Genomic DNA, 14,914 nt, shown 5'->3' with positions numbered 1-14,914 from the left:
AGATTAGCATAGAAGGGACAAGGCTGAACCGAGTAGAAAAATTTAGGTATCTTGGTTCAGTGATGGAAATTTGGATGTAGAAATAACACACAGAATGCAGGCTGGATGGAAAAATTGGAGAAAGATGCCAGGTGAATTGTGCAACCTCAGATTCAACATAAAGATTAAAGGAAGAGTGTATAAGACAGTAGTGAGGTAAGCTTTGACGTATGGAGCAGAAACATGGTCGGTAAAGAGAGTGCATGAGGAGAAATTGGATACGGTAGAGATGAAAATCCTCAGGTGGATGTGTGGAGTAACAAATATGGACAGGATAAAAAATGAAAGAATAAGAGGAACTTCTAAAGAAAAACTATCAAAGAAGGCCCAGGAAAGAAGACTGCAGTGGTATGGCCATGTGATGAGAAGGGAGGAGACATATGTAGGGAGGAGAGTGATAGAGATGGAGGTGCCTGGTGGGAGAGCAAGAGGGAGACCGAAGCGAAGGTGGATGGATGTAGTTAGAGAAGAGCTGAGAGACAAACAACTGTCAGAGTAAGAGCCAAGTGGAGGAAAGCTGTCAGGAACATCTACCCCACACTATATATGTATATATATATATATATATATATATATATATATATATATATATATATATATATATATATATATATATATAGATAGATAGATAGATAGATAGATATATATATATATATATATATATATATATATATATATATATAGATAGATAGATAGATAGATAGATAGATAGATAGATATATATATATATATATATATATATATATATATATATATATATATGTACATATGTATGTATGTATGTGTAACCTAGTACATGTATGTGTTTAGTAACACGCTCGGCACCCTGTTACTCGCCTAAATCAAATAACCAAGTTTAAACAGTCCTTTTAGTGGCGGTTCTAAAATTTCGAGAAAGCAAATAGAAAAGTAGATTACTTCATCCACAAAAGCCACTCTGGCCAGGTAATTAGAGAAAGGCAAACAACGAAGTTTTTTTTAGCAAACTGCGCAAGCAGACGAAAGGAATAACTGTACCTCTGTGAACGTCACCAGGTAATGCTGAGTGTAATTAATTAACAGGTAAAAAAGAGGAGACATGTTAAATACCTTAGAACAGGTGCTTAGAAGTTGAGGAGGAGAGCTGGTCGGATCCATGATGAAATCTGTGAAAGAAAAGGGATATTATTTCTAAAAAGAAGTCACAAATTTAGAGATTAATTTCTCTCTCTCTCTCTCTCTCTCTCTCTCTCTCTCTCTCTCTCTCTCTCTCTCTCTCTCTCTCTCTCTCTCTCTCTCATCGTATCCATGATGAAATCTTTGACAGAAAAGGGATATTATTTCTAAAAAGAAGTCACAAACTTAGAGAGTAAACCTCTCTCTCTCTCTCTCTCTCTCTCTCTCTCTCTCTCTCTCTCTCTCTCTCTCTCTCTCTCTCTCTCGTTATAATGGTATCTTTAGTAAAAGGGCGTGTTCTCTTCAAGAAGAAGGGGAAGGAACAAATATTAGTGATTAGTCATCCACTCTCTCTCTCTCTCTCTCTCTCTCTCTCTCTCTCTCTCTCTCTCTCTCTCTCTCTCTCTCTAGGCAACCATCAGTAGACCCACGTAGGAAATTAACGTTCTTGTATATATATTCGATGTCCATAGTAAGAAAAATAGTTTTTGTGTCGAAGATCTTTTTAAATAGAAAACAAATGATAATCCTTTGCGGGTACAATTAAAAGCGAATATGCTTATTTTTCGTTGTATAAATATGAGGCGAAGCGTTTTCTTTACTTCAAAATAAAATTATGGAGAGGGGTTAAACCGGAACGAATCATCGGAGAGTGCTGTAATGGTTGGTAAAGGTAACAATGACATTACCCAAGTTGATAAGTTAAAGAAGAAGGGTTTCGTGGGAAAACTGAGGTAATCAGGCAATGGAAAAATGTTATGATGTGAGAGACAGGGAACGAAACGCACCTGCTTGAATCTAGAAATAAATTAGTCACATTAATGTTCTGGAAGATATGAAGTGTATGCTAAAAAGACATCAGAATTCTGTTGGGTTTTTATTTTAGGAAATATGTGGAAAACATGGGAGAGGTGGAAACGCTAAGAAAAATCCATTAAACGGGAGAGGGAATAAATGTAAAAATGGTAAAAAAGTTAAAAAAAAAAAATTATAGATACTGCTAGGGAGAATCCTATCACAAGCAGAAGAAAAAGAAATATGAAATGAAACATAAAAAAAGAAGTTTCGTGGACAGAAATGACTGGAAAATGGATAGGGAGAGACAGAGAATATTTTAAGGGTTATTTTATCTCTGTACAAAAGTTTCTATGTTTATGGCCTTCCCGCTTTCAATAGTAAGGCTGTTTTTCACGCTGATGGAGTCTCACTCATTTATTCCCTTTTCCCTTCCTCTCTTCTTTCTCTTTCCCTCTTTCCTTGCAATGACCTACGGCACTAGATTTACAGCCAGGTACCTAATCAACAGCTGAGCTGAATAGAAGACTCCTTGATTTTTTTAGGAAACTACCCAATACCAGTGAGGGAGAGAGAGAGAGAGAGAGAGAGAGAGAGAGAGAGAGAGAGAGAGAGAGAGAGAAGTGGAGGGCTAAAATGTAATAGTTATTTTTAAACGTGAATCATAATAAAGTTAAGGAAATTTTGATAGTGAATGTCCTCATTCTTACACCATACTCCATTGTAAAACTACCAGTTACCATCCTCATTTAATTTTCTCGTAGTTTTCTCATTATTTCAATAAAAACGATCCTAAACACTAAATCTTATGACCTTTCAATGTTGACAGTCTCATCAACCATACATTTACCTTGAGAAGAGAGGTAATGGTTCCTCGAGTCTTTTCTAGACTTTTCCTCTTCTAAAAATACTTCAGGATATGTATCCTAATTTGTCACAGAGTTGGTCCTCACCAGCATGCAGTAGATCAGCCTCTCCCAAGCAATCCTATCTACTTGCAGACCCGATAGATTTTATTCTTTTTGAGTTTTATAGCTCTAGTTATATACAAAACAGTCATCGAGACACCTATTCTAAAATATTCAATTACTCTTTCAGCTCCTACAGGTCTCTCTTTTCTGTCATGTACATTCAGGAAGATTTCGAATCATCCACTGAAAGCCACAGAAATGGTTTCGCTTACGTCATTATCTCTTCAGTTATACGACTTATTTAAAACTCTCGTTGCTGTTTATTCAGCTTTAAAACTATTCCCTTTAATCGAAGCATTTTCTCCCTAAAGCACCTACAGCTATTCCCTCTGAATTGATTTGCTAGATATCACATTTGTATCCCAGTTTATCCTAAACTCAAATCTTTTCCTTAAATTCTCTCAACCCTAGTCTCTTTTCTACTTTGCAGTAGCAATCCATACGATTTTCCTTCGCTGACCTTCTAGTTTCCATTATTTAATTAGTCCCCTTTATCTGCTACAAGGTCCCTAAGAAATTTTAAAAACACCTTTAGCTCCTTTCTCCCACGAATCCTTAAGCTCGCTTCATTGTTCGTTCACCTTTTCCGTAGGTGTTCGTATTCCTTGTTAATGAACTCATTCTTCTTGATACTATTCACGGAGAAATTCTGAATCCTTTCCCTCTAGCAAAAATTGCATTGTCTATTCTTCGTTGTTTAATACCATAACACTCGACTTCTGCATCTTTAATCTGTACCAGTTGTATAATAATAATAATAATAATAATAATAATATATAATCCGTATTACTTACACAGATCGTGTTTGTATGTCCGTATGTATGTTTCTTTGTTACATTCTTCCTAGAGGACAAATACAGAAGTACATGAAAGTGAAAAAAATTCATGCGAATCTACATTAATGCTAACTGATATATATATATATATATATATATATATATATATATATATATATATATATATATATATATATATATATATATAAATATATATATATATATAATATTTTACGCATTTATTTAAGATCCTTTCCGTAAGTTCGCTTTTCACAAAATAAGTTCCTTTTATTACTTTCTCAAACGAAAAGAAATAGAAGTACTTATTGGGAGTCTCTGGGGGAACTTTCAGAGCAGTATCAGCCGACTTCCAGTCAGACCGACAAATACTACTCTAACTCTCTCTCTCTCTCTCTCTCTCTCTCTCTCTCTCTCTCTCTCTCTCTATAGCGCTGTGAGGCAAGTTTTAGTAGCCAAAAATCAATCAGTCAATCAATGTCTCTCTAGCGCGTGCGAACGAAAAATGCCACGAATAAAAAGAAAATCAGCTCTTCAATCATGGGATAGTAATATATATATATATATATATATATATATATATATATATATATATATATATATATATATATATATATATATATATATATATATATATATATATATATATATATATATATATATATATATATATAGTCAGGGACATACTCTAAAGGTAGAAGGATGGTTGCATCAAAACAGTGGAACTCAGGCAGCCTAAAACGGGTTAGGAACACCATGATTTTACCATATCACTTTCATGTATTTCGTATTTGTCCTTTAGGAGGAATGTAACAAAGAAACATACATACGGACATACAAACACGATCTGTGTAAGTAATACGGATTAATATTATTATTATTATTATCATTATTATTATTATTATTATTATTATTATTATTTATTATTATTATTATTATTACGCTTCTCTACTTTTTACTCCTATCTCTGTCATGATTACTAGTCTGGCGTAGTCGCTTAAATTATCCCAGGCATCGCGAGAGCTGGCCGTCTGCTAATGAATAAATTAAGGTTAATCCGATGGAAGTGGACATTAGACTTCTGGTTAAATTATAATTGAAAGAATGGATTAGCAACAATGAAGTGGCCAAGGAAAAACTTAATTTTCAGAAATTCGTATTGTAATAACATTCAGTACATAATCATATTTTGTACGTACTTAGCCGATCCCGGTTTACAAAATGTGGGTGAATTTAAATGCCCGGTTTTTTGGGAAAGAAATCTTGTAACTGACAAAGGCCCCTGTGAATGAAGGTGGTTCCTCTTTTCGTCGAAAGTGAATAGTCGATGTCCGCTAATATAATTTTTCATGTGTCACTCTCTCTCTCTTATATTATAATTTTCACATAAACGCAAAAACACACACACACACACATATATATATATATATATATATATATATATATATATATATATATATATATATATATATATATATATATATATATATATATATATATATATATATATATATATATATATATATATATATATATATATATATATATATATATATATATATATATATATATATATATATATATATATATATATATATATATATAAAATGAAACACAGACGTAATTCAAACAACACGCCAGAGTGAAGTTTAATTTCATTCCATTTCAGTTGACGAGTAGCCTACTCTCGAGAGGCACTCCAATTTTCATATTTTATTTTCCGGGAAGTTTAAACGTTTTATAATAGAGAAAGCTTCCGGCTGTTTCTCGACCACACAATTATGAAGTCAATTTGAAATCTGCATAACAAATAACATGAACAGCTAGATGCATATTCAGAGCAGAAAATAGGGAGCAATTGTCACCATAATTTGCCAGACAGAAATTCTAAATCAGGAGAGTAGGAACAGAGACTACTGAAATTAAAGTAAGTAATTAATGTAAGTAAAAGTTCTTGCGGATACTGACTGATATTGAAGTTGTTTGTTAAAACCTACATTTTCATTCTTCTCTTACACTGCTTTTAAACATAACCCTAGATAAAATTGAGACCACACAGAGTTGGTAATGTTTATTACCAGATAAGGCACTAATGGATAGATTACTTTAATAAAATGAATAAAAAAAAGTGAATAAAACGAATTAGTAAATAAATACCTTTTTACTGTAAGCATAAGAAAATGTGTCCGAAAATGTGCATGAGCTTATCATTAACCAACGAAAGAATAAAATACGAATCTTGAACATTCATCAGACCTGTGGTAGGTAGGTAAAACACTGAACATTTTTTTTTATTGAATTTTTTACTAATCTTTTTTTTTAATCCAGTATCTTTAAAAAAAGGAAAACGTGTCGCTTTTCCACCTCTCTAATCCAGATTACACGAGCCAGATTAAAATGAGACTTGGCAGAGCATGTCATCAGTAATCGTTAATCCCGTTCTGTATCTTCCAGGATTAGTGGATTCCATTTTCATGTTTTAATAATGCAAAGGATTTAAGCACCTTGTCTAAATTAAAACGATGCAGGTTTTGGTTTTATTTTTGCTTCATAATTCTTCGCGGTATGAGTTTACTTAATCCGGAGAGGATTCCAACCTGCCCATTTACATTTCATCCAGAACGCCATCTAGCCTGTTCTAGCTATTTTTCCAATAAAATGTTTGAAATAAACGGTAATTGGGGGCAATAAATTCGTCGGTACTACAATTGTTTTGTTTGTTCGTCTATGTTTGCTCGGTAAGTTTGCTATATTTCTCAATATTCAATTTCTGCATTACTTTCTCTCACTCTCTTTCAGATGCAGAAAAACCTAGATAGTTATTCGAAAGAAACTCAACCAACTGCATGAAAATGAAATCAACTAAATGCGGCGAATACAAAATCCTATCCTTCGACCAAAGCGGTGGCTTTCGCTAGAAGAGACTTTTATCCTTCTTGTCTGTTCCAGACTAAACCACAGAAAATCCGTAGAATTCAGAATAGTGCTGCAACAGGGATGAATAATGCCATAATCATCTGCACCGAATCGCTCGCCGTGTCCGAGGATTTTGCGGGCATTATAAATAATAAACACGGTAGGGTCGTTTATACAAGAATTGTTCTTAATGGTGAGCCGACTGGCGTGGCAACCTGGCTTCACAGTGTTCGACGAATGCGTGCACGAATCTCTGTTTGCCTCTATAAGTGACGTTTACGCGGTGAAGAAAGAGAGAAATAACACAAGTTCGAGCGGGTGAAAAAGAATGTGAGGTTTTTCACCGGATGGAAGAATTTATAGAAAAAAAAAAATAAGTAAATAATTAATGAGTTCTGTAAGTGTTCGCCATTGGCGTCACGATTTTATTAAGCAGTTGGCGATGACGAGTTTCAACCTTCTTGATCAATCAGATACTCCATACATAAAGAAAAATCAAAGAAAGAAAAGGCAATTGGAAACTGCCCCTTACATTGATTGAGCTAAGATTGTTGAAAAAATAAATACAATAATATTGATTCATGCTCTCTGTCATTTTCTTTCTTTTTATTTCCTTGAGACCATTTTACCCACCGCAGAAGATATGGCTGTTATGCAATTATTTACATTATTCACTGACATTGAGGACATTTTTTTTACAGATGCCAAGAAAAACTACGATAATTCTCTAATTCACTGAAAATCGAATGAGACCCAGCAATGAATTTTCTGGCTCAGATGTCTAATGGTACTTATGGGAATAGGTAAACAATTTGTAAAAGTCATATAATTCTGCATCAAGGAATAGGACGCTGAAAAACACTTTTAAAACGCCTTAGGAATTTCTTCTGATTTTCCGATTTATTTCTATGCTGGAGTTTATTTAGGAATCTGTTTCAATGCGGATATCGATGTACGAATCTATTCATAAGCTTGTTGTTTGGCCTGTTCAAGAATTTAGGAATCTGTTTCAATGCGGATATCCTTGTACGAATCTATTCATAAGTTTGTTGTTTGGATTGTTCGACGAATTACTATTTCTATCTATACCACACTAATTCTCTCTCTCTCTCTCTCTCTCTCTCTCTCTCTCTCTCTCTCTCTCTCTCTCTCTCTCTCTCTCTGTTACTCCTTTCGCGTTTAGACTTTGTTACTAGTATAGCAAGTTTATGACTGTTTGGCTTTTTGTATGAGTGAAAGTTTGAATATTAGCAACAGTAAAAATCATCATCATCATCATCATTATTATAGTGCTCATCATCATGACAATAATAAGAAATATAATAATGATGATTGCAGTTTCCAATTATATTCATATAATAATCGCACAGAGATATCGATATGTAATTGAAAATCCAGGAAATGGTGTGTACGCAAAGCTCAATTCCTTCCTATACAACAAAGGATGACTTAAACTAAAACGAACGAACCACTTAAAGAAGATACTAAAGATTAAACAGGACCTTTAAAAGATGGTTCTTTTACATCAGAATATTGGAGATCAAAAAAAGTTGCTCCACTTTTTCCACCAGGTAATTAGACAATGTCAAATGGACAAGGTTTTAGCAAACAGCGGAAGCAAACTCAAAAAATAATTGTACCATGCGAACGTCACCGGTTAACATTAAATGTAATTAATTAACAGACAGGACCAGTTTATTGGAACAGCAGTTCACAGGCTGGGATTCATGACGAGTTCTGTAAACGAGAGAGGACAGTTTTAAAAAGAAAAGAGGACTAAATGCCATGGAACATTCTCTCTCTCTCTCCCTCTCGGAAGTAGTCAATATTAAAACTACTTAGACACTCAAAATACTTGGACATTAATTAGACGTCCATATTTTTCATGAAAAATTAATTCTATGGTCAAGACTTTTTGAACAGAAAAAAGGGAAAGATACTTCCACGCACGTAATAAATTACTATACTTTTTCATCTTACAAATACGAAGAGAAGTTTTGTATCTATATTTATTTGAATACCGAGTCACAAGTACTCTTTAGCGGACACAATATCGATAAAAACAGAAATTAAATTAATGAAAGAGGGGAAGGCAGGTGATGGTCACCGGGGTAGATGGCTGATGGATTCAATTTGTTGCAAGGGTAGATAACATCACTTGAATTGGGAAGCGACAGAACACATTTTCTGGAGAAAAACTGAGGTAATTAATGAATGTAAAAAGGCCATTAGGTGAGATACAGGAAGCAGGACGATTGTGAATGAAATAAAACAAAAGATGGTTAATATCAATTTTCAAGAACATATCAGTTACGAAAAATTCAAAAATCAATAATAGTGTTGTACTTATCAGACAATATGTAAAGAGAAAGTTAGAAATGTTACGAAAAATACTGAGCAATAAAAGAAATAGGTGATGTTATGGCAAAAAATTTAATGAGGGAGAATCCTGCCGATACAAAAAGAAACAAAAGTAGATAAAATATTTCAAGAGGAAAAGTTTAACGCAGTAAAATACCGTACAGAGAAGAAACGGCGAGAGAGAGAGAGAGAGAGAGAATACTTTCATAACAGTAAAGCAATAATGGTGCATATCTAAGCGGAGTACGCATCATTCAAGAATGTTATATTCCTCACTGTCATCTCTCTCTCTCTCCGCACACACACACACACGCTACTGCAACCCGCACGACTCAGCTAACAGTCCGTTAACTTATGGTATTAACACTTATAGCATAATTCCTTTTGGGTGTTGGCTATCCCCAAAATAATATCAAATTCACAGCACTTTAAAAATAAATTGAAGAGAAGTATATGCGATAAGTGCATCTGCCCTGGCCAAAATTCGAACGTATACCTCTTGGATTTTGATACAGAGCGCACCCTGATTAATCCATTCGGCTGGTAAGATGAAAATAAGTTAATTTCAACTCTGCCGTAATTCACATTCTGTACCTGGAATCAAAATCAGCAAACTATACCATGATAGCTGATTGATAAGTCTGTAACACGATGCTATTTATGCTAGTTTTGTCATAATTACGGTTCTGACTTCCTATATAATTAAAAATATTAACAGTAAATAAATATCCCGTTATAATGAATTCATTTTACTCGGGAATGATTTTCACTCAAAAGGAATGAAAAATATGTGGATCCGCCCTAGCCAGGACACGAACATATGCCTTTTGGGTTTAATGCAGAGGAGACACGAACCTATTCATTCTGTGGAAGTTATTCGTAAGGTTTAATATTTGCAAGTATACAAAAAATCCCATACATATTAGTGACAAAACTATCATAAATAGTTACGTGTTGATTGTGATTTTAGATATATACCAATTCGACAGAATTATATAAAGCAGAGTTGCAATTAACTTACCTTTTTCTAAATAGTCAAAGGGATAAGTTTCTGTCTACGTTGCACTAAACTCAAAGTGTAAAGGTAGGTGCTCTCATTGTATGTAATCCCATTTTGGTATATTTATTCCAATGGCAAAGTGAATTCGGTGCCAAGTGGTATACTGGGATTTATATTTGAAAATACAAGAGAGTCATGTAGTTATATCTATCTATCTATCTATCTTATATATAACTACACGACTTTCTTGTATTTTCAAATATAAATCCCAGTATACCAGTTGACATCGAATTCACTTTGCCATTGGAATAAATATACCAAAATGGAATTACATACCATGAGCGCACCTACCTTTACACTTTGAGTTTGCTGCAGAGGAGACAGAAGCTTCTCCCTTTGACTATCTAGAAAAAGGTAAGTTAATTGCAACTCTGCTTTATATAATTCTGCCGAATTTGTATATATCTAAAATCACAATTAACACGTAACTATTCATAATATATATGGGATTTCTTGTACACTTGCAAATATTATATATATATGTATATATACATTTATACGTATATATATATATATATATATATATAGGGAGACCGGGCTAGTTGGCTACAGGGGTAAGTTGACACAGCTGCAATATTTCATATGTTTGACGACAGATAGCTCTGATATCGCTACCACGTGGTCCCCGCATGTTTGTTCAGTTACCCAGAAACCACCATCACGATTCGGTGTAGGAGAGTCGACTTGTGGACAAAAGTTTGATTTTGCTGAAGGTAAGTAAAATCTGAGTAACTACTTTTCTTTGTTAAAACATGTGCTAAATTACTTGATATGCTGAATGTTTTCTAGCTAAAATATCGCTTGAAATATGGAAATAATTTAACAATAAGACTAAGCTTTTAAACTGTAAGGTTATTTATCAGATACCATTTTAGTAACAGTTTCTTGGTTGGGGCATGTTGGCAGCGAGAATGGGGCAGGTTGACACTGTGCCAATTTGCCCCGCATATATAGTCTTCTTAATTTTTGGACAGTTTTAGACAATCTGACAGTATTTTTCTTATATGATTTTCAGACAATGGTTAGAACATACCAAAGAAAAACTGAACGAGCCTCAACTCCACCTGATGCGATTCTGAGGGCTGTCAAATGTGTAAAGTTTGAGCACAAGTCAATTAGAGGGGTTGCAAAGGATTTTGGCATTCCTTTTCGAACACTTGCACGTTATTGCCAGAAAATAACTGATGAACAACTGTTGAGTGAAGGAAGTTCATCTCTTACGGTGGGCTACACTCAACACAGACAAGTATTTTCTAAAGAACAGGAAAAGGAACTTTCTACATATCTTAAACGTGCAGCTGATATTTATTATGGCTTATCTGTGAAGGATGTAAGAAAATTGGCATATCAGTATGCTGTATATAGCAACAATTCTATTCCTAATTCTTGGACAGAAAATGAGATGGCTGGTGCTGACTGGTTTTCAGGTTTTTGAAAAGAAATAAGGACCTATCCATTAGGTCACCAGAAGCAACCAGCCTTTCAAGAGCAACAAGTTTTAATAGGACGAATGTGGACATGTTTTTGATAATCTACAATCTGTCCGAGATCGCTATGAGTTTACTCAGGAACATATGGAACATGGATGAGACTGGGGTAACAACAGTTCAAGCCTGTTAAAGTTGTTGCTCGTAAAGGCTCTAAACAAATTGGAAAAATGACCTCAGCAGAAAGAGGAACTCTTGTAACAGTAGCTATAGCTGTCTCAGCAATTGGTAATGCAGTCCCTCCTTTCTTTGTTTTCCCAGAGTTCATTTCCGCGATCATTTCCTGACTAATGGCCCACCAGGTAGTTCTGGAGCTGCCAATCCATCAGGGTGGATGAAAGAGTCTAATTTTCTTGAATTTCTTAAGCATTTTGTGAAACATACTAAATGTTCAAAAAGAGCACCCGGTGCTTTTATTACTAGACAACCATGATTCTCACCTGTCCATAGATGGCCTGGATTATTGTAAGGCAAATGGAATTGTTGCTCTTTCATTCCCCCACACTGTTCTCATAGGATGCAACCGCTTGATATAAGTGTTTACGGACCACTGAAGAAGTATGTAAATAGATCCTGTGACTCTTGGATGACAGATCATCCTGGTTCTACAATGACTATATACGATATTCCAGGCATAGTTTCAACTGCCATGCCACTTGCTGTGACTCCTGCCAACATCTTAGCTGGGTTCAGATCTGCAGGATTTCACCCTTTAATAGAGATATATTTCAGGATGAAGATTTTATGGGTGCATATGTAACAGACAGGCCTCTGCCTAATGATTTGTCTGAAATGCAAGCATCACCAGAAAATGGAAGCACTGGTATGTTGAATTTATATCCCTCAGAGGCCACAGACAAAACTACAAACCAGGCTGGTTCTCCTTCCACACTTAGGGATGCACAACTAGAGGAGGAGAATGAACTTAGGGCTCCTAATATTGCAATCTATCATGCAAATGAACCAACACCATCTACTTCAGTAATCTCTACAGAGAAAATATAAACTTAGTCTTAACACCAGAAGCAGTAAGACCACTGCCTAAGGCGGGCCCAAGAAAGGAAATTCAGTGAATAAAGGAAACGAACCACCGCAATCTTGACTGATACTCCAGTTAAAAGAGCATTAGAGGAGAACAAGTCAAAAGCAAAAGTGAAAACTGGAAGAATTATGCTTGCAGGGAAAAAGAAAACAAAACAAAGAACTCCAGAAAGCTCAGATTCTGAAGAGGAGGAAACCTACTGTCTGGTATGTGTGGAGCCATTTTCCAATAGCAAATCACGAGAAATCTGGGTGCAATGCCTGGTTTGCAAAGGTGGGCTCATGAAAGTTGCACTGATAAGAATTTGTTTTTACTTGTAATCACTGTAATTCAAATGATGAATTAGACTAGCTTTCCCTTCATAGCTTTGATAGTGTAATATTTATTTTGTGATGTGAATACGTTTTCATAGAATACTTTGAAAGATTAAGGTATTTTATTTGATTTTTTTTTTTTAAGTGAGAGCTGTGATTTAAAGGGTAGTGTTTATTTTCTTATTTTCATAACTCAAATTGTGATTTAGAATAAGTTTTCCTTTCTGGCCTTTAAATACTAGTTTTATTTTCTTGTTTAAACTTTTGTGATAATCAGAGCTGTGATTAATATGATAATTAGGAGTAAGTGCTCTACTCAATAGTCTTTAAATAGTCTTTAAACGAGAGAAAAAATGATGTGCCAACTTGCCCCTCAGTGTGTGCCAACATACCCCGCATGTGGGGTATGTTGGCACATGTGAGAAATATTTTTTGAAACAAAGCTGTGTTTTTATTTGGTCATGAACCAACTTCTGTGATGCAGTGAAATGTAGCTAAATGTTTATATTAATCATTCATATAATAAAAGTTCCAAAATACTTCATAGTTTTATACCTATAAATAAAAATGTAAAAAGTGTACTTAACTAGCCCAGTCTCCCCTATATATATATATATATATATATATATATATATATATATATATATATATATGTGTGTGTGTGTGTGTGTGTGTGTGTGTGTGTGTATGTGTACAGATACAACACTTATTTCTCGTAGGTTGCATTTCTAAACAGAATAATAGATTATTATGAGAAAACTAACTCTAGAAAAAAATATCCAATTCCCATAACGGTCATTTTCGTAAATATTCAACAAAGCGCGCATTCACTTCTTTCTTAATAACCTAACATTCTTTTATAATGATCTAACATTATGTTTAGAATTGCAAGCAACGAGAGACAGTTGAAGTAAACGCACATGGTCAAATGAAAACACCACACTCCGCAATTCTGGCCGCTCTGAAAATAAACAACGGTCGTGGTGCGTAAGAGCCATATACGCAAAATTTACTTCGCGTGAATGACCTCATAAGCGCAAGTAAATGACTCCCATCCATTCCTACTTTCATGCGTTCATACTCTTTGCTCGTAATCTGCGCGACTCCTTTTTACAGAAGCAAATGGTGAATCCAGGGGTTATCCCCCCCACTCCCCCGCCCCTGGGTTCCCCATCTGGCTGCAGTGCTTATTGCTCATATGCAGGGAACTGCTTGGGTCTGGAAACAGCGCCGACTTTATTGATACATCCGATGAATGAAGTTATATTATATTATTTAAATTAATAGTAGTGTATCGCTGTTGCTATTGGCTGTGGTACGTAAGTGATTCTGAAGCAATTAATGCAGTGCAAGCAGCATAAATTACATACACTGGGTATCAAAAATGTAAAGGGATAATATTTTCCAAGGAATGTTTTCAGAGGCCCAAAAATGAGCTGAAAGTTCTATTCATTTTTGGTCTGCATAAACCTAATATATGCAAAAAGTAGCTAATGCAAGATCATTTTTGTTTTTTGTCTGATAAGTTCATCTGTAAAGGACAGAACACAAGTAACAGAGAGTTACTCGCTGCCAGCAAAATCTACTGTGTATCCTATTTCCCTTTATTGTAAACAAAGCAAACAAACAGAAAACAATACCCTCATTCATATGCAAACAAAAATGAAAGGTGAGTTTCCCCCTTTTCCAGGAAAGTGAACATGCTCTAAAATAAAACAAGAGGCACTGTGTCTGTCTCTCTTTGTTTGTCCTCCTGTCTCTCGTCCTTCCTCTCTATGTGCTGAGAACGAGAACTGCAACACTAGTGAGTTTTGCAAAAGCAGCAAACATGCAGAATTCAGACACATACTCGAACATCTATCTATCTGCTTCTCAAAAACATGTGGAAAGTATTTATGTTAGTTTGTCATATGCCAAAGACCTGAATAGGATTCGCCCATGAGTTTGGTTTATTTCCATCCTTTCATATTACTGCAAAGG

At 34.8% G+C, this 14,914-nt stretch overlaps 1 long non-coding RNA gene across 1 annotated transcript in view; it reads right to left on the bottom strand.

Annotated features, from left to right (window-relative positions):
- The window catches only part of LOC136829294 (uncharacterized), a 142,131-nt gene that overhangs the window by 88,054 nt on the left and 39,163 nt on the right, over positions 1–14,914 (bottom strand). The window contains exon 3 of the long non-coding RNA XR_010850346.1: positions 1,129–1,184. This is a non-coding gene — a long non-coding RNA (uncharacterized lncRNA). The remainder of the gene's footprint in view (positions 1–1,128; positions 1,185–14,914) is intronic.

This window comes from Macrobrachium rosenbergii, chromosome 44, assembly GCF_040412425.1.
Source record: "Macrobrachium rosenbergii isolate ZJJX-2024 chromosome 44, ASM4041242v1, whole genome shotgun sequence".
In the NCBI taxonomy this organism is placed as follows: domain Eukaryota; kingdom Metazoa; phylum Arthropoda; class Malacostraca; order Decapoda; family Palaemonidae; genus Macrobrachium; species Macrobrachium rosenbergii.
This window is presented reverse-complemented; position numbering and strand designations above follow the sequence as displayed.